General features: G+C 40.0%; 1 long non-coding RNA gene across 4 annotated transcripts in view; it reads right to left on the reverse strand.

The window, feature by feature from the left end:
• Positions 1–362: 362 nt before the first annotated feature.
• The window catches only part of LOC147035824 (uncharacterized), a 56982-nt gene continuing 29732 nt past the window's right edge, over positions 363–27612 (reverse strand). For 3 of the 4 annotated variants that reach the window (XR_015049617.1, XR_015049618.1, XR_015049616.1), the window contains 3 exons: positions 7719–7888; positions 4948–5006; positions 363–2776 (listed from right to left, as the gene is read on the reverse strand). This is a non-coding gene — a long non-coding RNA (uncharacterized LOC147035824). Of the gene's footprint in view, positions 2777–4947; positions 5007–7718; positions 7889–14434; positions 14651–27612 lie in introns of those variants that run through there. The other variant, XR_015049619.1, reaches the window with a different exon arrangement.

Consider the following 27612-nt stretch of genomic DNA (forward strand, 5'->3'; position numbering starts at 1 on the left):
GAGATACCTCACCTCAGGGACCTGAATGGTGGTTTGCGAATTTGGTAACCACAACAATATATATATATATATATATATATATATATATATATATATATACACATACATATATATATATATATATATATATATATACATATATATACACATATACATATACATATATATATATATATATGTATATATATATATATATGTATATATATATATATATATATATATATATATATATATATATATATATATATATATATATATATATATATATATATATATATATATATATATATATGTCTTCTTCTTCTTCTTTCAGATACTCCCGTAAGGGGTCGCAACAGCGGATCATCCGTATGATCCGCATAGTGATTTGGCACATGTACATACATATATATATATATATATATATATATATATATATATATATATATATATATATATATATATATATATATATATATATAGGGTCATATTATATGATACCTGTCGTCCATCCGCCCATTCCTGCCCGCACTCTAACTCCAAAAGTTTTCAACTTTCACGTTTAATATTTGGTACAAAGTACAGACTGTGGAGACTGTGTGTTTCAACATACGTTCATCATCTAAAGTGGTTGCCATGGCAACCGGGATGCTGTTTTCCATCCGTTCCTGTCCGCACTCCAACTCCCAATGTTTTCAACTTTCACATTTCATATTTGGTACATAAGTACAAACTGTGGAGACGGTGTGTCGTGACATATGGACGTCATCTAAAGTGGTTGCCATGGCAACCAGCATCCTGTTTTCCATCCGTTCCTTTCCACATTCTTACTCGCAAAGTTTTCAACTTTCACGTTTCATATTTGGTACATAGGTACAGACTGTGGAGACGGTGTGTCCTGACATACGTTCGTCATATAAAGTGGTGCTATGGCAACCAGGATGCTGTTTTCCATCCATTCCTGTCCACACCCTAACTCCCAAAGTTTTCAACTTTCACGTTTCATATCTGGTACAGACTGTGGAGATGGTGTGTTCCGACATACGTTCCTCATCTAAAGTGGTTGCCATGGCAACCAGGATGCTGTTTTCCATGTTGAAGCACAATTCTGTATATAGCTTCTTGTTCGGGCGTATATTGTGCTTACTTGTGCTCTTGTTACTGATTACAATATACAAATACATATATTGCTTTAAAATTATTTGGATCAGACTTCACTGCAATGCATTGTAAAAAATATTAATTATGAGACGAGTCTTTTAAAAACGATAAATGTATAAACAGGCGAGCATTGGGTGGCTTTGTCTCAACTCTGGTTAATCTGTTCTATCACAGCTGCTCTGTTTTTCATCCTGTTGATACTTTTCAATACATTGACTTTTTACTATTTCTCTATGGGTTTCATTTCACTTGTATTTTTTTGCTGCATACCATTTTTTGCTTTGCCTGTCATCTTTATCTTTGTTATATATTTTTCTACACATCAGATTTTTCCTTTGTTTGGACATGAATTCATTGGCACCATTTTTTGTCATGGCTTTCGTCTTTGCACTCATTTGCCTCGGCTCATCATGAGTGTGCTGTTTTTGCTGACCTCTCCCTTTGTCTCTCATCCTTGATACTGATCTATGTGAAGAGGTAAACTTTCCTTTATTTGAAACACTTGCCATAACAGATCCAGCTTTGCTTGTTGAAGAAATCTGCAAATGGGGAGGATTATCTGCACTCTCACAAAGCACAGAACACTCTTTCGTGCCGAATACTGCATTTTAGCAAGTCTCTGGACTGAGTGGTTGTGAGGGGTACTGTGCGTGATTTGTATATAGAACAATCTCTGCATCACTTATGTGAGAGTGTGCAACTGTTGCTTATCGAGCTACACTTTGGTCAGTCATAACATTGACATTCACTCCATTGACTTCAAACTGAGTTCCCTCACATCGCAGATTCATGGATGCTGCTGGCTTCAGACAGTGCTTGTACTCTAAGACACTGGAAGACACAACAGTGTTCCAAGACACTTTTGTACTTGATTAATGCAGATCTTCCATTAGGAACTTGAGTTCCATCCTTTCCTCTTGAATGAGAATCAAAAACACAAAACACATTTTTTTTCATAAATGCAAAACTTGAAGTTCCAAACGTTATGAAGCAGTGTTTGTGCAGTCTTAGAGTTGTTGTCAAAGCATCGGTCAAAGACATAAAAAAAAAAACACCAGAAATATCTCTACTACTGGATAAAAATCCAACAAGAGATTCTCCAAGAGTGATAAAAAAAACTTTGTGTAATAAACGTACAGCACGTGGCAATTCAAACAACAAAAGCAGAGGATTATTATGTGTTAAAGACCTTCGCACCAATCCATAGAATTAATTACCAGTCTCAAGAACAAAGTCTACATCAGTAGTTATTCAAGAGGAAGCATTTTTAATTTTGTCAAACAATATTGAAGCACAGCTATTGGAAACACATTGCCGATCTTTATTTCCTAAAATTTGGCATCACCTTAATGAAAACTACCACGGATGCAGGCAGCCGAATTTGGCAAAAGCTTTATTTTGGGAGGGTCTTCAATTGGGACTTGTCGACCTTCTGTATTTGCAGCCATTTGATGACGGGTTTATGATTTTCATTGCATTTTTGTAATGTGCTTTGTGCAACGTTTTGTAGCGACCTTTGGGCAGCCTTTTCAATCATTGCAGCACTGATGGGTGGGACATCTGTCCCAGTGTGGAGGACGTTCGCCCCAGTAGGTGCAGCGGTGATCTTTTTATGCTGTCCCTTTTTCCAGGGCATCTATATCAAAATAAAAAATATATATATATTTGCACACAAAACTAAATTACAACGACGAGGGTTGACAACCACATGCAGACCTAATTTACAACCACTGTGCCACACTGTTATGTTTGCCGAGACAAGAGAAGGGAAATTCAGTCAATAGTATATATTCAATGTGAAGAATGAAAAATTAATAGCACAAAAGTAATGATAGTTGTGAATTTTTTGAAATTGATAGTCATTCCTTTTCTGCATGTCACAACGTTGTGCCAAAGCGTTAGTTTAGCCTGTACCAGCAAGCAACTGGTTGCACAAAACAGAAAAAAAAAAAACAGCTGGTACCATATTAATGCAAAATGTTCTGGGCAGTGTGGAATGGAAAAAAAATTGGGATTATAGTTTTTTTTGATTATCTGCATCGATGTCAATAAAGGCCCACATCAAGCATGTGTACCTCATATGTCGATGGACACTAATATTAGGCAGTTTCCATGTCCCAAAGTGTATATGCTCCAGGGTTTCGTCATACCTATTCAATAAATTCACAAACAACTTGGGTACAGGTGCAAGCTATTTGGCCCATCAATGCTGTACCATATTGGTACCCCATTATTACAATCAATCAGTTTACCAAGTTAAATTCACTGCTCATGGGGATGAGCAGGTGGTATTGAGGATAAGACTGGAGCAAACAGATAAATCACTATCAGCGTGTTGTATAATTATAACAGGACGTCGTGTTTGTCCATCATTTGGCATTTCCTCCCAAGAAGTGGTTGCACAAAGTTGAGATAACGTATCATATTAATGAACAAGTAGAAGGTGCATACCTCTACCATGCAATGCTTGATCCACGAGAACATCTCAGGCCCATTGTATTTTTAAAATATCATGTTATACAGTACAATGTCCTTTTGGCCCCATCTCTCAATGGTTTGGAATCACTTTTTTAAAATAAATAAATAACCTCAGATTTTCACAAAAAAATAATCGATTCTTCCTTGTCACACATATAATATACACACGAAGTTTTGTCCGAATCTGTCAACAACCTTTTGAGATAGCGTGCTTTGCATCTTATTTGGCCTGATTTCTCAATGTTGGGGTAAAAAAATTCACCTTCTGTGGCGGAGGTAAAAATCATTCATTACATTGATAAATGGTCAAAGAAAAACAGAAAATATGCTTCACGTGCCTTACTTATTTCGTATTATAACATTTCACAAATATACAATTTTCCCCAAAATATTTTTTGCATGGTGCTGGACATGCATCCATAACAAAAAGCATCGGTATATCTATGGAATGTGAATTCACAGTTTTCTCATTTTTAGAATTCAAACTTCAAAAATAAAATGAAATAAATAAATACCACAGTCTGTCCTGAAGCTCACATGGATGAGGAGCAACAGTCACTCAAACACCCCCTCCTTCCCCCTGCAAATCCACTCACATCCTGAATTTTTTAAAACGCCATGAACAATATTTGGTACATCAAGTGTGATGAAGGTTGTGATGAAAGTTGTGATGAAAGTTGTGATAAAGTTTCATTGAAATTCTAAATGTAGTTTTGGAGAAGACAGAAAATACCTATTTTTGGGTGAACTCCCACCCACACTCCATTAACGAGCGCAGATTTCGATGCAGATCGTAAGCTGTCACATCACGGGTGAAGAATGTTGTCAAGTTTTATCAAAATTGTGTGTGCAGTTTTCGAGGAGCGCAGAAATACCTATTTTGGAGGGGGTCAACCCCCCACCCCGACCCCACCCATCGACCCACTTGAGTGCAGACTTTTGTACAGACAAGCTTTGATACACCATTGGTGATGAAGGTTGTGTTGAACTTTTATCGAAGTCATGTATGTACTTTCGGATAAGAGTACACACATATTTTGGGGGAGGGATAAAGGAGCACAGATTTTGATGTGGTCAATACATCTTACTGAGGCATCCGATAGAAAGCCTGTGGCCAATTTTCAGCAAAAATCGAGAGTTTGGTCCATTTCATAATGACTGAAGTGTTTACGGATTCAATCACAGAATCAATCTCCGACAGACACTGCTCCATCGCATCAGCTCACCTGACTAAAATTAAAGTCAGCTTATAATAGGTGGGGCTCGTCCCCAAGAGCTTGCAAGACACTTTATATAACCATAATTATAATGTAAATAACAAAGTAGTACCTTCAGGGTAAAGGAAGTACGAACACAATGCACTCCCTCCAACGAAGTGGTGCTGGGTTCTGTGTGAAACAAAATGGACGCCGTTCACAATCGATTTAAACCACGCCAACACCGAGTCTGGCACATTTAAACCATTGAAAACTACGGTTTCCTTACTTCCTTGAAGGGGGTACCTCGTGAACCGACCTACAGATAGTAGATCGGATTTTACGATATACCCCACTCCGGATTAAACCATTAACACAGAAGGATCGTAAACCAGCAGATTTATTCATTTCGAGAATGGAAGCCATTTTACCTCTTGATATTCACACAACTGACTATAAAACCTTAATCCACACATCTCAGTAAAGCCCAGCTCATAAACAATTTCATGATTTTATCCTATTAAGTGAGATTGCAAATTTAACATTCATTTACCTCAAACAACACAAATTACCACGAGAGAAATTTAACAAACAAAAAAAATAAATTCTCAAATTTTCATCATCTTTCGATCCAACGTGTTACTCCACATGACTCCCGAAAACCATATTCGTATGTGGAATAAAAATTCCCAGTTATAGATTAAAATGAATGTGACAATACACGTGATGCACACACGTGCTGCACACCATCACAAAAGCTCTCCTTCAGGGAGTTTTGTTAAATAATCTTCCTCTTGTAATCGAATTTGTTTTCACTGAATGTTAAGCTACGCTTCCGATCATACAAAATGTCATCAAGTGGGAGGAAAAAAACATTTATATACTTTTAATCCAGTTCGAAAGAGCAAACGTAGCATTACACAAATAAATAATATTTAAATAATGATTCATGGCGAATTAAAATATATATATATATATATATATATATATAATGCCATCCATTAAAAATCCAAACTGAATCTGTTGACTTAACATGTGGGGAATGCGATGAAATTCACAATTTGTTTGAGAAAATTAATCGACAGATTTATTAAGGTAAAACAGTTGCGGCTGAGAACTAAACTAGCCATGTCACTGCAGACGCATTAAATTGAATGTAAAAAATCGACAGCCACTTATACAACAAACGTCAGATTTACCTGATACTCAAACAATCCACCCTGGACAAAGTGATACCTGTTTGTGCCAACGGTTATCAAACTATAATTCCAAAGATAAGAGGAGCTCGAACACAAACGTCTTCACAACCAAAAGGAAATATAATTTGATATGGCGAAGGCGGACAGTGAAGGAACCACGTGATCACATCGCTTATGTCACATACATCGTCTCGAAGCTTCCATCACTCGTCAGCACATTTTGTAAATTTCACCCGACCCGTGTTAATTGTTGCGATACTTCAAATATAATACATGATAAACTCTCGTGGTTAAAACCTTGAAAAAAAAAATAAACCGAACTTGCACAATCACATACCTCAACCTGAAGGAGCACAATACCTTCTTCACCCGCACTCGAGATTGTGATAACTACATTTTTTATACAATAATTATAAAAGATTACATTTCTTTGGAAATAACTTTATCACCACGGCAAAATAAATAAACATCTGCCGTGCAGGTGAAACAGTGAGTGCGTCTTCCAAGACACTAAAACATCCTTCCCCCACTCTCCCTGTAAGAATATGTGCCTCCTGGAGGTAATTAGTATGTAGCGACCTCACATTTCACCTCTTTACCTTTAACTATTAAAAAAATATGTGTGTTCCATGAGCAAACGATTTGCTATCGCTTGCTAAGCCAATCGTTCCGTATCAAACACTTTGCAAGCCGCTTCTTGGCAAACAGAGAAAGCAATCAAAAGTGTTGGTGAAGGAAAGTGATCTGATTTGAGACACAACGTGTCCACTTATGTTAGCAAAATGGCCATTGGATTCAACCCACTGTACTGGACCACATCCTACCGAAACACACCTTGCACAACACTACACCACACCACACGGGGTGGTCAAGGAGGTGTTGTGTGGGGGTTTGTGGTGTTTGTGAAGGAGGTGGTATGTTGTGTTTGAGGGTGTGTGTGGTGTGCATTGTGTGAACGGATTGCCGATTATGAGTGGATTGTTTGTCTGATAAACTGTGCCTCTGTCTGACTGTGAATGTGACACTGTCTGACAAGACTGACCGTTTCTCTGACGGGGTGTGACTGTCTGTCAGATGGAATGTGATGGTCTGACAGAATGTGACTGTCTGATGGAGTGTGGTTGGCCAGATGATGGAGTGTGGCTGTCTGTTTGTCTGATGGAATGTGGCTGTCTGTCTGATGGAATGTGGCTGGCTGTCTATCTGATGGAGTGTGGCTGTCTGTCTGTCTGATGGAGTGTCGCTGTCTGTTTGTCTGATGGAGTGTGGCTTTATGTTTGTCCGATGGAGTGTGACTGTCTATCTCTCTGTCTGTCTGATGGATGGTGACCCAAACCCTAACTCCCCCCACCCTGCAATTATTTTACTCTCCCAATCTTCAACAACCTCGTCTTTACCTGCAACTCTCTCTCCCCCAACTTTCAACTCTATTCTCCACCACGCAACTGTCTCCCCCACCACCGAACAATCCCGCTTTACACTCTGCAACGATGCTGTCCACATTTATTACATTGTGTTCAACCTATTTCAACACCAATTCAATTGCGAGCGACTATGCATTCAGGAAAAAGGGTGAACTGCTTACGTAATTAATACATTGAGTGCGGCGTGTTACTGCATCCATAACTCATCAATCCCGCGTTGTAGAAAGATGTATGGCGTTGGGGGGGGGGGCTTATAATTACTTGGGGGAGTTCCGGCTTACCCTGTGGACCCACGTAACATTTCCCGCACATTTCTTGCTTTGCGTTCTGGTAATTTAAATGCCAATTCAATTGACTCCGACAATGTCCCAAGGAAGAATGGCTAACAGCATCCGTAATAATAGAGTGAACACTTCGTGTGTCTTGGTTCGCAACCCATCAGTCCCACGTCCTGTTGAAGCAGAGCAGTATTTGCATCAATATTACATGTTTTCTCTGGTATCACTTATCCTATCGAAGTGAAACTTGGCAACTATCATGTACCACAATGTCTGCATATATAGTAAAAATTATGATTTCACAAGTCACATGGTTTGGCCTCCATCTTGGATAGAAAAACGCACCTTCTCCGATCAACACGAAACTTAAAAAGCATGATCCAACACCCCATTAGAGGGAGAATTTAAACTTGTATTGTAATAGGTCACATGGTACGGCAGCCATATTGGATTGAAAATTAATAACTTTAAAAGTCTTATTCTCTGAAACGGCTGAACAGATTGAGGTGAAACACCCATGTATGACTCCCTCCCCATGATGAACAAAAAGTTCTCCCCCCCCCCTCCTGTGATGTATGACACATCGTTTGTCAGCCATATTGGATTGAAGGAAAAATATGAATTAATGTTTACTCTGGAACTGCTACATCAATAAATGAGAAACTTCAGAGTTATGATGGAAAAGTCATGTGGAATGAAGGATTTAAATTTCAATTCAATCGTTTGGTTTGGCAGCCATGTTGGATTTAAGGGGAAACATTAAGTAATATTTACTCGAGAACCACTGTGTCAATATATGCAAAACTTGTGAATTATAATATAGCCGACATGTGAAACATAGGTTAAAATTTCAACCTGATCGGCCTCGCGGTTTGGCAGCCAGAATTATTCAATTATTTGAATCTGAGAACTTTTAGATTTGTTTTTTTCCAGAAGGCTAACTTGGCTGCACCTGAATGTGTTTGAGGGGACAGGAATAGCAATTCAATTGACACCAACAATGTCCCCAAGAAAATGGGCTGACTGCATACGGAATACATAGATTGAACACTTTGTGCTACCCGGATCAAAAACTCATCCGCCCCGTGCTGTATCGAAGCAGGGTTGTATTTATATCACTCTGAAATAATGTGTTATCTGGAACCACTTATCCTATCGAAGCGAATTTTGGCGACTATCAGCTGCATTGTCTCATATTGTATCTAATCAAAGGCAGGCGTCTGGATACACGGTCATCACTGCCAGCAGTTATAAAGTGGCAGTTATAGTCATTATTGTTTGAGAGAGTTTTCAACAGATTAGGTCATGGAAGTGTTGTAGAAAAAATCGAGGAAGAAGAAGAAGAGGAGAAAGAAGATGAGGAGTTGAAAAAGAAGAAGATGAAGAATCAAGACTCGTGAGTGTGCAAGGAGAAAGGTAGCGGGTTTTTTTTTTGATTTAAGATAAGAAATAGAGTGATTAGTTGGGTGGAATGGGGACAATGGGAAAGTGGGGAAGATATAAATTGTAGGTAATGGGGAGAAAAAACAAATAAACACGATTGTACACCGATGGGAACCGGCAGGCCTCAAGCCTCAAGGGTAGGACTCAAGCACCCGGTAAGACAAGGTCGACAAAATGTTACAAACAAGCACGATTTTTGAAACAAAACCGGACTAGGAACACAGAAACATGTAGGTGAGAAAATAAGCAGTTAAAACGGGACAGATAACGACTGGAAACTTAACTTTGAGATCGTCAGCAGAGAGCCCCGAAGGAGACCTGTCGACCCTCTAAACCCTGAACCAGAACTCATTGTTAAGAGCAATGTCAAAAGTAAATATAGATGGAACGTTAAATTCATTATCAGTTCCCACTTTTTCCCCTTTTCCTTACTATAATTCATGGACTGGTGTTTGTGTGTTTGTTTATTTGTCACATTACTCCTCCTACAGGTAGTTATGGACCGATTCTATCCAGACTTGCTGAATAGGATCAGCATGATCCCATTTAATGAATTATGGTGTTTTTTTATCTTTGCCTGTGGTCTTAGTGGGAGGGGGATGATTCCAAATTCTCAATGTTAATGTGTATCGTTGGTGCAGTATTCCTGTGCCCACATTTTCTATTACAGTGAGGTGTTTGGATTTATAAGCAGTTGGGATGTTATTGCTTCTTGCACATAACTTCATGGATTTTTGGGGGTTTTTTGCCTACACAAAAAAAGATATGTGTCAGAAGAACATGGTACATGCTTGGAACAAGATCGTCTGTACAACAGGTACTCTGCTCGTTATCTTCAGAAATGGTGTATTAATTAACCCAAACACCCACTTTTCACACATGCACTTCATTGCAGTTTGAACAGGGTAGCACAGTTGACCACCCACACACACACACACACACACACACACACACACACACACACACACACACACACACACACACACACACACACACACACACACACACACACACACACACACACACACACACACACACACACACACACACACACCTACCCATGTACACCACACACTAAAACATTTCCTTACACTTCTCACAAGCAAACCTTTTCCTCACCCCACCCCTCCTCCAAAGCCCTGGCAAAGCCCCACCCCCAATCCTGCATCCTCCCAACACCTCCTCATTCTTTATCAAAACAAACGAGGTTCCAGCTCTCAACTGAAGACAGATCTGTCAATCTCGGCCGTTGCCTTTAAACCAAACATTTCTGTTTAACAGAATCATTCCTCCTAGAAGAGGTCTCTGACTCCTTGTTGTCTTTCTCTGGTCATTGTCTCCTCAGATTGGAAGGGTCTAAACCACATCCTGCAAATGGAGATGCACTTTACATCAATAACTCAATTTATCTCCATTCCTGTACTGATTGTACACCTTCCGTTCGCCAGGAGTACCTCTGCTTCCACCTCTGGTTCATCCGTGTACTGTACCGTCCTCCTAACCATGACAATTCCATCAATATCCCTCTATCAGACAACATGGACAAACTTTTAACCACTAATTCTCTCTCTCTCTCTCTCTCTCTCTCTCTCTCTGTCTCTCTCTCTCTCTCTCTCTCTCTCTCTCTCTCTCTCTCTCTCTCTCTCTCTCTCTCTCTCTCTCTCTCTCTGTCTCTCTCTGTCTCTCTCTGTCTCTCTCTGTCTCTCTCTGTCTCTCTCTGTCTCTCTCTGTCTCTCTCTGTCTCTCTCTGTCTCTCTCTCTCTCTCTCTCTCTCTCTCTCTCTCTCTCTCTCTCTCTCTCTCTCTCTCTCTCTCTCTCTGTCTCTCTGTCTCTCTGTCTCTCTGTCTCTCTGTCTCTCTGTCTCTCTGTCTCTCTGTCTCTCTGTCTCTCTCTCTCTCTCTCTCTCTCGATTTAAATTGTTGCCATTCATCTTGGCTGGGGGTTGGTCCCTCTCTCTCTCTCCAGCCCAAGAACTTCTGTTCACTCCATGGGACTAACTCAATCTGTGAACTTTCCAACTTGGATTTTCCCCAATGGCAAATCCTCCCTTCTGGTCTTCCTTCCGTTCCAATTGGTTCATCTGATTATATGCTTGTGAAACTCAACATCACTATTCTCACAGAGCTCCCTCAATGACAGCGAATCTGGCATTTCACTCAAGCATTTTGTCAGGGAATGCAAGCATCTATCTGTCTTCTGGACTGGTCTGCCACATCTGCAGTCCCTGATATTAACTTAGCCTGGAAATTCTTCCATAGAAACCTGCTCTCTCTCATGCACAGATTCATCACATCTCATCTTCGATTATCATACCCTTCTTCCCACCCATGGGACATTGAATCCTGTAGTGAGGCAGTTGCTCTGCAGTTGACCTTCAAAGCCAGCCGTGAACTGGGCATCCTCCATCATACAATGTCCTTCCTTGGCACACCTGAATGTCTGTCCACCTCCAAGGCCTTTGCAACTTTATGGAGTATTTCTTTCCCCTCTGGGATGGTTCCTCACCTCACATCTTGCTCAACTTGAAGCCATGGAAACCAAGAAGTTTAAGATTATTTGAATCTCCCGTGATGAAGTTAAGTCTTTAGGTCTATAATTTTGCCATCGCAGATAGGTCAGTGGTCTCTACAGCCTGGTGTTGGCTCAGTGGTTAGGGTGGCGGCTTGGGATCCTCGGGTCCTGAGTTCAAGCCCCGTCGGCCGCTGAATTAATACACCACGGGGTTGACTCAGCCTGTCATCCTTCTGAGGTCGGCGAAATGAGTACCATTTCCAGTGCGTGTGCTGGAACAAGGGCACTGCATTAGCGACACAGTCACGCTTCAATAAATGATAGCTACCCTGGCAGCTGAGCTGCCATACGACCACCACCACCAGCAGTCTCTGTCTTCTAGCGCCTCCTTTCTTGTCTTCCGCCCTCTGTTATTTTTGTGCTTTGTCCCCCCCCCCCACCGACCTACACGGTTCACCATCAACTTCCTTCTGGTGAAAGTCCTGGATCACTGTTACATCGCCACTCATTTGTTCCTCTTCTTGTCCCCTACCTGTCCCTATTTTCACCCATATAAATGAAGTGTGTATGCATGATAACCCATAAAAATGGAGTGTGCACGCATTATAATCCATATAAATGGAGTGTGCCTGCATTATAACCCATATAAATGGAGTGCGGGTGCAGAAAAATCCACATCGATGGAGTGTGCATGCATTACCCATCTATATATTATGAAAACTCTCATCTTGAATGTATGTAAGTAGGGTGAATATACTGATTCTGGCTCACTTTTACCAATGTAAGTGAATGGGGGATTTTCAGCGATTCATTTTTTTTTTCCCTAAAAATAAACTCCATTTTTATCCCAAGGTATATTTATTTGTCTCCCCTTTTAACCGAGGGGCACTCTTTTCAAATAAGCATTGCAATAAGATAAATATTTGTTCAAGTAGAAAAGTAGTAATGTGATTTGTTAAAGGTGATTCCAAAGAAATATCTGAAACATTTAAGCCGAGGGGCACTCTTTTTCAAAGAACCAATGCATATTGTTTAGCTCACTCATTGAACCTATAATATTTGTTCCTTCTCAAATTCCTTCAATAGTGTAATTTTCTTTGCACAATAATCCCCATCTAAAATATTTAAAAATAAAACATTTGAATCTTTATATTTTTTAAGATTCCCCTTTTGTGCCATTATGAAATGATAAACTTCTATTTATGCTCTTGTTTGACCACCTCCTGAGACACATATCATTTTGAGATTATAGTAAATTGTTTTTCCATTGCTCATTTGATAACCATCAAAGTTTTCAGTCCATTCAACGGTATTAATTTTATTTCTTTACATTCTCTAACTTACTAATTTTAAATTGATTTGCTTATTTGTTTTATTTACCTTTGTTTTAGTTATTTTTTCAATAAGACTTAATTGATATTTTTTCAGATTCAAACATGTTTTCCATTTATATACAAAGACTGAGATTTTCTCCACTCTTTAGTTTGATTAATACTTGGTTTGACCATTTATATATTGTGAAAAAACGTGGCGGTAGCCCTGAAAAAACCCAAACCTATCTTCCCATCGTTTAAACACAATCTATTCTGTACACTCAAACATACCAGATGTCAAAAATTCTATACACTCAAACAAAAATATCCAGATGGAACACAATCTATTCCATTATCTAAATAAATATTTTATCATCAAAGGCTCCTCATGCCTTTTTATTTACTTCTTCACTATATATCTTATGTTTATAACTTCTTATTGTATTCATTTTCCTATATTCTTCTTTTTAGTCATCAAAAAATTATAATATTTTCTAAAAGTTATTTATTTCTTTATTACATATTTCTTTATTCCCTTAAACCTCTTATCAATATGATCACCATACTTATGAGCATATGCCTTTACTCTCAATCCAATAAACTCACTCATTACTTTTCCACCCAACTCATCCTTAAACTTACCAATAACGTTTTCATTCTTTTTTGAAAATAACTCAATCTTCTTCCTAAAATTACTTGTATCATATACTCCAATATTTTTCTGATCTTTATAAACACCATCAGTTTTTATATCTAGGATAAAACTGCAATGTCGTGGCAGAGGTGCGAGCAGGCAGACACGAGCCGGAGGATAGCACAACTCCGCTTTATTGCCTCTAGCGAGAGGGTGGACATACGATGCCCGTAACTCCCGCTTTATTACGTACTCGATGCACTCTACAGGCACACGACCTACAGGACTCAGCTAATGAGAGCACATGCTGCTACTGACGCTACTGGTGCTACAAGTCCCTAGTGGGCGAGTCGTGACAGATGAAGCCACAACCACATGACCATCAACAACCGTGACTCGGGCTCCGCCCATACAATACACGCTCCGCCCATACACGACACTCCTCCCCCCTAAAAGTATGATTATAAAATGAAAATAATAAAAAAAAATCATTGGCACTACAACACAGAAAGCAACTAGTGCCAAAATGGCATTTAGCAAACGCACTGGCACCATGATACAAAAAAAGCAACTGGTGAAAAAGAAAAAACACTATGACAATATGACACAAACAAGCAAAGAGGAACAAAATGACATCAATCACATAAAATCTCCCAAGTACCACATCACCTAGATCTAACCCTGGGGTGATGGTCGGCTGTGGATCAAACCCAGATGAGACGGCCCAAAAGAAAAACGTGCTTCATCCGCATGGTGCGAATGAGTTGCATTCCAATTGCAGCAGACTATAGAAGCGCCCCCAGGTGGCCCATGCTTACACGCCTTCTGGCGAGGTCGAGGTGACACGCTTAGACGAACCTCCTGCGCCCCTGGCCGACAAGCTTGCTCGTCCCCCCCATGGACAGAAACAGGTAAACACGCTGAGTCTGCCAGACATGACGGCACCACCGCTGGTGGGAGCAGCGGGGAGGGCGGCCTTGGGAAGATAACACCCGGCCCCTGCGAGAGTAACGGGAGGGGCGACGCTGAACAGCGAACCGGCTCCCCGCCATCGACTCGAAACAGGCAATTAGCCGGCTCTATTACCAGCCATCCTACACCAAAACCATGCATCAGCCCCAGGCGCAACACCGCCCCTGCCACCGACCCCTTTGGCTGCAGCAACTTCAGCCGAGACCTCAACGCACGTCCATACAGACGAACAGCATTGACTGGATACATATCAGTGTCATACAACTGCAAAAATATCGTCTGCGCAGAGGCAAACTTCTCTTTACATACAGCGCGCTCCCACAGTATAATGTTAACACATGAGGTTGCAGTGAACTGCGGACTGTTTTTTTATTTTTTATTTTTTTTTTTTGTATACCTTGGTCGAGGCTCGTATAAGAGCTAACACACAACTCACAGCAAGGAGGCATGAGACAAGAGGGGCGGGAGTGGAAGGGACAAAACAGTGGGGAACAGACACATTAGGTGAACTGTGGAAGGGAGAGGGATGGGGATGGGACGGGGAACATGGCGAAGAGAAGATGGACATTTCAGGGACTTTCAGGAAGGAAAGTAGGAGAAATGAAGGAAGTGGGCTTGGGTGAATTATCGGGGGTAGAAAAGATCGAGGATTTGGATGGGGGAAGATAAGAGGTGGTGGTGAACAGCTGTTTTGAAAGCCTGGAGGGAAGAATGGGAAAGAATAGAGTGAGGAAGTTTATTCCAAAGGCGGGAAAAAAGAGGAATGAAAGAGTGAAGATGAGCAGTGATTCGTGATTTTGGTAGTTTTACCAGAAGGGGGTTGTTGGCGGACCTTGAGCGCCCTGTGGAAATGTGGTGGGGACAAATCGCAGAGAGAGCAGGGGGGGCAAGGCTGGAGAGGAGTCGGTAGAAGACAAAAAGACCACCGACCAACCTGCGGTGATTGAGTGAGAGGCCCAAAGACTCAGCTTCATTGCGGGAGATGCCGATGATCTTAAATGCCCTGGTTTCGACAGCGTGAAGCCGAGAAAGGTGGGAGGCAGGAGCACCAGCCCAGAGGGGAGAGCAGTACTCCATCAGGCTACGGACAAAAGCTTTGTAAGTGGTCAGGAGCTCAAGAGGGCCGAGGAAGGACTTAGCACGACGGAGGATTCCCAGTCGGCGACTGGCTTTTGAGGCGAGGTTGGAAATGTGACTTTCCCAGGAAAGGTCATGGCAGATAGTGAGACCTAGAAGCTTGAAAGAAAAGACTTCTTCCAGAGGATTGTTGAGAAAGTGGATGGGGGGGTTTTGTAAACGGTCCTTACGAAGAGACATAGTGAGAGTGTGAGATTTGTCTGGATTGAAAGACATGTTCCACGTGTTGGACCAGTTTGTAATTTTATCCAGATCTGCAGTGAGTGAAGAAGCTGCTGCTTGCCGGTCTGAGGGATGACAGATGGTACGGCAGAGGGTGGAGTCGTCGGCAAAGAGAAATAGAGGAGTCCGAGAGATCATTGATGAAAACCAGAAAAAGAACAGGGCCCAGAACGCTACCTTGAGGAACTCCAGCCTGCACAGGAAGAGGGGATGAAAGAACTCCATTTAGGGCCACACGTTGACTGCGACAGGAGAGGAAGTCTGCGAGCCATGAGTGGAGATGGCCTTGAATACCATGGGAAGAGAGTTTGGTGAGTAGGGCAGGGTGCCAGACTGTGTCAAAAGCATGTGATATGTCCAGGGATACAGCTCGGATTTCCTGTCTGGCATTGAGGACCTCCATCCATTAATGGGAGAGCAGAAGCAGCATATCCAGGGTAGAGTGACCTGGTCTGAAACCAAATTGATGATTGGAAATCAAGCCATTGGAGAAGAGGAAGGATTTCATATCTGAGGCGATGATGGATTCCATCACCTTGCTGATGATTGGGAGAAGGCTGATTGGTCTGTAGTTATAGGGATCTGTTTTTGCACCTTTTTTATGCAGGGCAGTGATGTTAGCAGATTTCCAAGCAGATGGCAGATGACCTTGGACAAATGAGAGGGTGAATAGAACAGAGAGCGGGAGAGCAAGAGCAGAAGAGCAGGCTTTGAGGACACGAGGGCTGATGCCGTCTGGACCGGTTGCAGAATCTGACTCGAGGTTTGAAAGCAAGCTCTCCACCTTGTCAGGAGAAAAGGATACAGAGTCCAGGGACAGTTGGGTGCGACTGGGTAAAGTGGGTAGAGATAGTGATGGGTTTAGGACACAAGATTTAGCTGCAAACACCGAGTTTAGACATTCAGCTTTATCACGTGTGGAATCAGCAGTGCGGCCATTTGAGGTAAGGGAGGGGATGGAGGGGGAACATACACCAGTAACAGATTTGATTAAACGCCACCAGGATTTTGAGGAGGGAGAGAGGTATGAGAGTTCAGACTTGAGATGAGAAAGATGTTGTTTTCTGGCTCTCCTGAGGGTAGATACACACTTGTTCCGAGCTTTGTGGAAAGAACTGAGATTGCCCTCAGTTGGGTTTGCTTTCCATGAGGCAAAGGCAAGTTGTTTCAGGACGACTGCCTCGCCACAAGCTTCAGTAAACCAAGGGCGGGAGGAAGGGTAAGACAACTGAACACGAGAGGGGACAAATCTGTGCATGAGGGAGAGCAAGTTTCTTTGAAAGAATTCCCAGGATGAGTTGATGTTTGAGAAAGTAGTGATAGGAGACCAGTCTGTAAGTTTGATGGCTGCTCGGAGACCCTGCCAGTCGGCTTGAGTGAAATGCCAGACTCAACGGCGGTGAGGTGGTTCTCTGATAACAGCCAGAGAGATGTCCACTTTAACAAGGACGTGGTCAGAAGAACCAATTGGAGCGAAGGAAGAGCAGCAGATATTGTCAGGGAAATTTGTCAAAATCAGATCCAGAAGAGATGGAGTACCATTGGTTGAGATCCGGGTCGGGAAGTTGACCGATTGAGTCAGTCCCAATGAGTCGCAGAAAGCTTTTGCTGAGGTGCCATGGCAGGTGAGAGAGGTACCCACACCGAGCCAACTGGCGTGATGACAATTGAAGTCACCACATAAGAGGAAGAGAGAGTTTGGATGAGAAGATAGAAGATGGTCCATGTTTTCGGATAGTGAGATGTAGATGGAGTCATCACTGTTCGGTGGACGGTACAGTACACATATAAACATGAGGTGGGAGTGGAGGGGAAGCCGAAGCCAGAGGTATTCCTGGGGGTGTGGGGGAGTGAGAGCAGTGCATGGAGAGTGAGGAATAGAGTCTTTGATGAAGAGAGCAACAACTCCACCAGGACGAGGCTCAGGTCTGTCATACCGTAAGAGGGAGTAGCCAGGGAGAGATACTTGGGAGTCAGACACGTCTTGGGAGAGGAAAGTTTCTGTTAGGCAGATAATGTCTGGTTTGTCAGTGGCAACCTGTATGGAAAGATCTGAAAGGTTTGAGCGAAGGCCCCGGATATTTGAGGTCCACACTTTTAATGAAGAGGAAGGGGAGGAGGCTTTGGGTGCAGGAGGTGGAGGGAGAGGGGGAGGGTAGGACAAGGGACGAGGGGGGCAGGTAAGGAGGGTTGCTGAAGGAGTGTGGGGTATTGCAGAACAGCGAGGGGAGGGGGCCGAATGAGGAGAAAAGGCTCTGTGGTGCTGGGGGAGAGGGGGGACAAGAGACAAGGAAGAAGGCAGTTGAGGATTTGAGGAGGTGGAGTGAAGAGATGGAGGTGAGAGGGCAGTGGAGGGAGGCAGGTTGGTGGATGAGAGGGGGGCAACTTTGAGAAGGAAGAGTGAGGGGGATGAAAGGTGGGAGAAAGGTGAGGGGGGAATTTTTGAGAGAGGTGAGAGGGAGGCTTGGAGGGAGAAGAGTGCGATGGTTGCTTTGAGAGTGAGAGTGAGGGGTGAGGGGGGTGAGGGGCGTGAGGGGGGTGAGTTGGCACTGAAGTTGGAAAAAAAGAATGGTTGATGGAAAGCGAGCATCCATGGCAAACTGTGGTTTTTAAAAGTTTTAGGTCAGAGATGCGATTTAACACAATTCTTGAAGGGTGCAATGAAGGCGAATTCAGAGCATGGAGAGAAGAAGCGCTGTAATAGTTGGATTTTTTAGGCAAGGAATTAAGGAGAGGTCGAAATGAGAGCAGTCTGTTAAAATAGCAGAAGATTAGTGCATTGTGAAACAGTAAAGAGTACCACATGTGTGAGAGAGGAAGATGAAGCATTATAAGATCGTTTTTGTTGTTAAAAATAATGTATGAGAGAGTTCAACAGATGAGGTCATGGAAGTGTGTAAGTAAAAAAAAAAAAAAATCGAGGAAGAAGACGAGGAGGAAGTTAAGAGGAAGAAGAAGAAGCAGAATCGGGAGAAGGGGAGAAGGTGAGCGTGTTGTTGTTGTTGTTGTTGTTGGGTGTATATGTATATGTATATATATATATATATATATATATATATATATATATATATATATATATATATATATATATATATATATATTTTTGTTAATATTAATATATGAGAGAGTTCAACAGATTAGGTCATGGAAGTGTAAAAAAAAAATAAAAAAATCGAGGAAGAAGACGAGGAGGAAGTTAAGAGGAAGAAGAAGAAGCAGAATCGGGAGAAGGTGAGCGTGTTGTTGTTGTAGGGTTTTTTTTTTTTTTTTTTTTTTTAGATAAGAAAGAGGTTAGTTGGGAGAATGGGGGATGTTTGGAAAGTGGGGAGGATCAAAATTGAAGGTAATGGGGAGGATAGAAAATGAAGGTAATGGGGAGAAAAAACAAACAACAAAAAAAAAAACGATCGAACACCGAGGGGAACCGGTAGGCCTCAAGCCTGCGCCTCGGCCTCAAGCACAGGTAAGAACGTCGACAAAAATACTCACAAAATAGCACGATTTTTGAAACAAAACCGAACGAGCAACACACAGTAACATGTAGGTGAGAAAATTAAACAGTTAAAACGGGACAAATAACAACCGGAAACTTAGCTTTGAGAAGTCAGCAGGGAGCCCCAAAGGAGACCTCCATGTTATCGAAGATCGAGATCTGAAAGACCTCTTTATTCGCAACGATCGTCTGCGAGCTCTTCACATCAAAGAAAGCATTGATCCCAATCAAACACATCTTGCTCACATGCGGACTGTCAGTATTTGCTTTCATAATGCCATGCTGAATCACTCGTGCCGCGAGAATCAAACACACAATTAGCAATTTATGAACCATGCTGCGCGCAAGCTTCTTGGGTGCCACGACGTTGAGGTGACTTGCGTGCAGGTCCCCATATGAACGTCGAAGAGGACACCTTCGATGGTCGCGTTCCACGAACTTCTTGAATGCGACCAGTTCACTCCAATCCCCCACTGAAATTGCCTGAACGACACGGCTGTGCACTGTATCATGAGGGCAATGCAAGCGCAAGAGCCCGTCGCAGCTGGCATGGCCCCCGTTGCTCCAGAACCGTATAACGTAGTTGCAGGAAGCAATGAACGGAAACCCATTTTGCATTGTAGCGGCTCCTGCCGCCGGGACCTCACCCTCGGGTCTCGAGGGAGACCCGGGCCCAAACGGAGGTACGGGGCCCGAAGGAGACACAGGTGCACCTGGAGGTACGAACTCCGAAACAGGAACCTCCTCCCCCCCGACACTTTAAATGGCTCGGCACGGGACGTCCAAGGCCACTGGCTGGCGCCGTCCCATCTCGTTGAATGCGGGCCAACACGCTCCGACCCAAAAGGGCAAGCCCCTCCCTTCGCACCACGAACCGTGAGAGCGCGACCCGCTGACCTTGTTGGGCGACCAAGACGTGTGCCCTGCCAACCGCTGGTAGCGCTTCACCGGTATACGTGTGCAATGCGAGGGTATACCTGAAAAGACGTAGACCGGGGAGTGCATGAGCGGTGTGCTCGCTTATGATCGACACCACTGCTCCGGTCTCAACTCGAAACACGATCGGTGCCCCGATCACGTCGACCTCCACTGTCATTGGTCTTATCACCTTCGGACCAATTGAAAACAGGCTCAACATCAGCTGCATCTCCTGCTCCGAGCCGCCGGGATCGCTATGCCCAGGCAGCAGGACTCAACCCAGGGCATAAAAGTGTACGTCATGCAAAAAACACCATACCGCCAGTAGGTCTCGACCTGGGACCTAGGGGTCGCTTCGCATACCGCCATCCACGACCGTTATGATGGCCAACGACACTCGGCACACACACCGTAGATGTCCCTGAGTGTTCAGACCGCCGTCTGACTGACCGCGTTGCAAGGTTCGGTCAGGACCCGCACCGAAGACTGTGCGTGCGGCCGTGGGCACTTGGTACACCGCCCGGATCTCCGGATCACCTGTCGTGCTCTGGCCATCAAGGCTCTGGATATCTGTCAGAGTCTGTGCAACGGCCGACGCCGATTCTGAGTTGAATGTAATGTCCTCTTCCTTTATCCGTGGCATTGCAGAAACCATTCCCGAGGCTTGCTAATCAGAAACAACACGATCTCCGAGCCCGGCCGCCATTAACTCGAAGTGAATTTGTAGGCGCCGGCGAGATGCCTCACCCGTATGGTGAAACTCGCGATGCGCTTCCATGGGCTCCTCGCCAGGTGGTCGAACTCGTGCCGCGCGAACTGCGCTGATTTTTCCGGCACTCCGTGCGCCCTACAATCCAATCGCTCCGGCAAACGACTCAAAGTCGATACCGAGGAAAACCAGGCACTCTGCACGCGTCGATCCGAAACGGCCTCGTCGCCAAACTGTAATGTCGTGGCAGAGGTGCGAGCAGGCAGACATGAGCCGGAGAATTGCACAACTCCAATTTAATGCCTCGAGCGAGAAGGTGGACGTATGGTGCCCATAGCTCCCGCTTTATTACGTACTCGATGCACTCTACAGGGACACGGCCGAAAGGACACTGCTAATGACAGCACATGCTGCTACTGACGCTACTGGTGCTACAAATCCCTAGTGGGCGAGTCGTGAAGCCACAACCACGTGACCACCACCAACCGCGCCTCGGGCTCCGCCCATACAATACGCGCTCAGCCAATACACGACAAAAACTATCAGTGTCCATATACAACAATGAAACATTTTCACCATACTCTTTCTTTAAGCCATTATACAAATAATCTTTCATAAATATATTTGATAAATTAAGAAATGCTGTTCCAATATAAATTGGTTTATCCATTATAATACTTTCCTTTTCCATTTGAATAGCAGAAAAGTTCTCTGAAAAAACCTCTTCTCTCTTAAAACTTGGTTTATTTATCAATCAAGAAGCTTCTTTCCAAGATGTTGCAAATCTAATGTTTTGCATGTTTATAACATTCTCCATTGTCTTTCCAAATACAGCATTATTCATCAATTTATATAATTCCCCTTCAAATTTTACTTTTGTATTTGTTCTCATATCTGTATTGAATTTGAAATACTTTTTCATCCAAGGACTTTGTTCAAATTTTAAAACTCTATGAATTTTAGCTACTCTCAATCCTTATCTCAAAAACTGTCTCAAGCTTCTCTGATGCAAAACATATCCCTCTTTGTCATAGAATGTTGTTAATAACTTTACTGTTGATTCGCCTTTAATATTAATATTATATTAATATGATATTATTAACTTTTATGATAATCACTTAACCATTCTTTCTTTGGGCTTTATTTCTCACTTGCAAAAGTAAGGTATTTATGCTTATTATGAAGATCACTCGGGTACCTCAAATCACCTTCAAAATAATAACCTTCTTCTTTGTCATTCAATTTCTCTTGAGAAGAAATAACAATATTCATCAAAGCCTTTTCATAATCCTTTTCTTCCACCCACTCTAATTTAAAAATAAGGCAGAGATTGAGACATTGCCCATCCATACAAATTTTTAGCATCAAAATACATCAAATAATTACTATCTTTTTCATTTTCAAAATTTGGAAGATATTTATTATTTGCTTTCGCATATCATTTTGAACATACTTGTGATATTCAACCTCTCTTTGACTTCTCAATCATCAAAAGCATATGTACATCACTGATTAAATCTATATCTTGTTTTGTCATTTTCAACATTGCACTCCAAGCTAAACCAGGAGCTGTGAAATAGTAGGCAGGATCTAATGCAGAACAATTTTTATCTTGACACAGTGATCTAAAAGCTTCAAACACATCAGCTAACAATAAAGCATCTGTTTTTAGATAGAAATCGTGATATTCTCCAAGGTTATTTGTCTTAAATATTCTCCAAATTTATTGTGGATGTTCATATTCCTTATCACTTATCTCTTCTTCATAAAGTTTATTATAGAAAGTTTCTTTTGAAGGAAGTTGTGTTTCTTTAAATCTCATAAATGAATCCATATAATAATAAGGATAAATTCCCTTGCTTGTAAGAATTTTCTCTTTACTTTGATTTTCAATCCTTGTTTGAATTTCCTCTCGAGTTAGAATTTCATTCATTGTTTGAATTTTCTTAATAATTACAATTTCATCTTCAGTTGGAATTTCTTCGTTAATTTCCTCATTAATTTGAATTTCATCTTTACTTTGAATTCTCTCTTTAATCTGAATTTCCTCTTTAGTAGGAATTTCCTCTTTTGGAAAGAATGAAATAAGATTTGCAAAAGACCCCCTGGAGCTTAGATTTGATGCTAGGAAGGCTGGTTGTGTTCCCATAAACTTGTAAGAATGTAGAAACCGAAGACGAGTTCAAGATTTTGTGAATATAATTTAGGTGAATGAAATATACTTTTGACTTGTGTTTGTTATGGCAGAAATATTCCCTGTTGGTTTTGAAAGTTCATTTATAAATAGATGTGAGTAGGGTGTATATACTGATTCTACTCACTTTTCCCCATGTAAGTGAATGGGGGATTTTCAGCTATTCATATTTTTTCCCAAAAAAATAAACCCCCTTTTTAGCCCAAAGTATATTTATTTGTCTCCCCTTTTAACCTAGGGGCATTCTATTCAAATAACCAATGCAACAAGATAAAGATTTGTTCAAGTAGCAAAGTAGTAATGTGATTTGTTAAAGGTGATTCTGAAGAAATATCTGAAACGTGTAAGCCGAGGGACACTCTTTTTCAAATAACCAATGCATATTGTTTAGCTCACTCATTGAACCTATAAACATTTGTTAATTCTCAAATTCCTCCAACAGTTTAATTTTCTTTGCACAATGATCCCCATCTAAAATATTTAAAAATAAAACGTTTGAATCATTATATTTTTTAAGATACCCCTTTTGTGTCATTATGAAATGATATACTTCTCTTCATGATCTCATCTGACCACCTCCTGAGTTGAATATCATTTTGAGATTGCAGTAAATGATTTTTCCATTGTTCAATTGATAACCATCAAATTTTTCAGTCCATTCAGGGATATTTATTATTTTCTTTACATCCTCTAAATTATTGGTTTTTAAATTGATTCGCTTATTTGTTTTATTTACCTTTTGTTTTAGTTATTTTTTCAATAAGACTTATTTGATATTTTTCACATTCATTATGTTTTCCATTATATACCAAGACTGAGATTTTCTCCACTCTTTAGTTTGATTAATACTTGGTTTCACCATTTATATATTGTGAAAAAACGTGGCGGTAGCCCTGAAAAAACCCAAACCCATCTTCCCATCGTTTAAACACAATCTATTCTATTCACTCTATCATACAATATCCATATAGAACACAATCTATTCTATATACTCTATGATTAAATATTCACTCTATCAAACAATATCCATATGGAACACAATCTATTCCATTATCTAAAATAAATCTCTTATCATCAAAGGCTCCTAATGCCTTTTTATTTACTTCTTCACTATATATCTAATGTTTATAACTTCTTATTGCATTCATTTTCCTATATTCTTCTTTCTTATTCATCAAACAATCATAATAATTTCTAAAAATTATTGATTTCTTTATTACATATTTCTATATTCACTTTAACCTTTTATCAATCTGATCACCATACTTATAAGCTTATGCCTTTGCTCTCAATCCCATAAACTCACTCATTACTTTTCCACCCAACTCATCCTTAAACTTACCAATAACCTTTTCATTCTTTTTTGAAAATAACTCCCTCTTTTTACTAAAATTACTTGCATCATATACTCCAGTATTTTTCTTCATATCTTTATAAACATCATCAGTTTTTATATCTAGAATAAAACTATCAGTGTCCATATACAACATTGAAAATTTTTCACCATACTTTTTCTTTAAGTCATTTTACAAATAATTATACATCAATATCTTTGAAAAATCAAGAACTGCTGTTCCAATGTAACTTGGTTTATCCATGACAATATTTTCCTTTTTCATATGAATGGCAGAAAAGTTCTCTGAAAAAACGTCTTCTCTCTCAAAACTTGGTTTATTTATCAATCGAGAAGCTTCTTTCCAAGATGTTGTGAATCTAATGTTTTGTCTTTTTCTAACATTTTCCATAGTCTTTCCAAATGCAGCGTTATTCATTAATTTATAAAACTCCCCTTCAAATTTTACTTTTGTATTTGCTCTCATATCTGTATTGAACTTAATATACTTTTCCATCCAAGGATTTTGTTTAAATTTTAAAACTCTATGAATTTTAGCTACTCTCAACCCAGCAGATTAATCTTGTCTCAAGTTCCTTTGATGCAAAACATATCCCTCTTTATCATAGAATGATGGTAATAACTTTTCTGTTGATTTACCAATAATATTAAAACTTTTATGATAATCACTTAACCATTCTTTCTTTGGGGTTTCTTTCTCACATGCAAAAGGAAGGTATTTATTCTTATTCGTAACATCACTCGGGTACCTCAAATGAACTTCAAAATAATAACCTTCTTCTTCCTCATTCAATTCCTCTTGAGAAGAAATAACAATATTCATCAAAGTCTTTTCATAATACTTTTCTTCCACCCACTCTAATTAATATAAGGGAGAGATTGAGCCATTGCCCATCCATACAAATTATTAGCATCAAAATACATCAAATAAATACGATCTTTTTCACTCTCATAATTTGGAAGATATTTATTATTTGCTTCAACATATCTTTTTGAACATACTTGTGATATTCCACCTCTCTTAGACTTCTCAATCATCAAAAGCATATGTACATCACTGATTAAATCTATATCTTGTTTTGTCATTTTCAACATTGCACTCCAAGCTAAACCAGGAGCTGTGAAATAGTGGGCAGGATCTAATCCATAACAATTTTTATGATGACAGAGTGATCTAAAAGCTTCAAACACACCAGTGAACAATAAAACATCTGTTTTTCGATACAAATCATGATATTCTCCAAGGTTCTTTATCTTAAATAATTTCCAAATTTCTTGTGCGTGTTTATATTCCTTATCACTATCTCTTCTTCATAAAGGTTATTATAGAAACTTTCTTTTGAAGGAAGTTGTTTTTCTTTAAATTTCATAAATGAATCCATATAATCATCAGGATAAATTACCTTACTTGTAAGAATTTTCTCTTTCTTTGAATTTCATTCCTTGTTTGAATTTCCTCTCCAGTTAGAATTCCCTCTTTAATCAGAATTTCATCTATAATCAGAATTTCCTCTTTAGTTAGAATTTCATTCATTGTTCGAATTTTCTTTATAATTAGAATTTCATCTTCAGTTAGAATTTCTTCATTAATTTCCTCATAAATTAGAATTTCCTCTTTACTTTGAATTCTCTCTTTAATCTGAATTTCCTCTTTAGTGAGAATTTCCTCTTTTGGAAAGAATGAATTAAGATTTGGAAAAGAGCCCGTGGAGCTTAGATTTGATGCTAGGTTGGCTAGTGGTGTTCCCATAAACTTGTAGGAATCTAGAAACTTAATACAAGTTAAAGCTTTTGTGAATATCATTTTTGTAAATGAAATATACTTTTGACTTGTGTTTGTTATGGCAGAAATATTCCCTGGTGTTTTTCAAAGTTCATTTATAAATAGATGTGTATCATAGTTGGCGCTGTTGTGAAGAAAGAGTGGAATAAAAGAAGGTAATTTTTTGTAAGATTACAACAGGAATGAGCAGGACCTCTATATTTACCAGTAAGATGACAATGACCCCTAACTTTAGACTCCTCAATTTCTTCCTCACAAATATGACAGATATTGTTCTTTCTAAATTCTAATTTTTCTTCTTCGGTTAATGTCATCGGTTCATTTGTTTATTTCATTCATTTAGTTAGTCTCATACAATCCTTTTCTAATCGTTTTACAAACTCTTCTGAAGCTTTTTTTCCACTATAATGTTCAAGTTCATTATACTTGTCTCCAACAGATGATTTGATATCATAACAGAAACCACAAGGAATATGTTTTTGATATTTATTTGTATGTGATTCTTTTGGATTCAGAGAAGTAGTATTTATCTTTTTTAGGATACATTCAAAATAAGCGTATATCACAAATGGGTGCATGAGAGATTTATTATAATCTTCAAAAGAAGTATTTTCGCCAGGTTTAGGCATTGCAATTACACCTGATTTATGATTACTACAATATTTTGAATGTTGTTCCAATCGTTCTTTTGTATGAAATGAATTAAGACATCGCTTACAAGGATATATTTTGTTTGCTGTTCTGAATACCTGAGAAGAGATTAATATTGATAAATTATTGATGTATGTGTAATGTGAATTCTTTCCAACACTAAAATATAAAACATCAATGTGTGTTTCTTCATTTTTATAGTTGTTTGAAATTTTTAATATTTGAACTTTGTTTGTATCTGTTAATCCATATACATTGATAGAAAGATTATTCTTTTTCTCAAATTTAGGAATATCTGTTTTGGAGGCATTGGGAATTTAAAATCTTTAATGTCCAAGGTATTCTCATTTTTCATATATTGTTTTACTCTTTCTGAATTACAATTTGCTGGATGTAAGTGAGCAAGAATAAACCAGATAAAACATTTATTATCATTGTTCCTAAAATTAACAACTGCCTTCTTTCGTTTTATTTATTTTGGTCATTCAATATAAGAATAATTTTTCAGAGGGTCTGATTTTAGAAGGTGTATATCTAAAAAGATGATTTTTTAAATATGAAAT

This window comes from Eptatretus burgeri, chromosome 1 (genome assembly GCF_056783735.1).
Source record: "Eptatretus burgeri isolate ZD-2024b chromosome 1, Ebu_testis_v1, whole genome shotgun sequence".
Lineage (NCBI taxonomy): Eukaryota > Metazoa > Chordata > Myxini > Myxiniformes > Myxinidae > Eptatretus > Eptatretus burgeri.